Source organism: Nanorana parkeri, unplaced genomic scaffold (genome assembly GCF_000935625.1).
Source record: "Nanorana parkeri isolate BGI_ZX_2015 unplaced genomic scaffold, ASM93562v1 scaffold1211, whole genome shotgun sequence".
Lineage (NCBI taxonomy): Eukaryota > Metazoa > Chordata > Amphibia > Anura > Dicroglossidae > Nanorana > Nanorana parkeri.
In genome coordinates this window covers 13,641-13,910 of record NW_017307479.1, presented here as the reverse complement: position 1 = coordinate 13,910, position 270 = coordinate 13,641, and positions in this window count along the sequence as shown.

Below are 270 nucleotides of genomic sequence, written 5' to 3'. Positions count from 1 at the left end.
TTTTTTTTTACAGCAGCAGAGCCGCCGGACAATAGCAAACTATTGGGCGGAGCTAGCTGTCACTGCTAGCTCCGCACAATTGTTTTCTATTTACTTCTTTTACCTTTTTAAACTCTTTTTCTGCTCTGCTCGCTACCTCTGAGGGACCGAGCAGAACAGCCAAGCCAAATGCCGCTCGGCGGCATTCGGCTATTCACTCACTGGTGTTCGGCATCTTTAAGAATAGACGGAACAACAGTGAGAAGCGTGCCGGAGGTTCGGCCGAGCCGC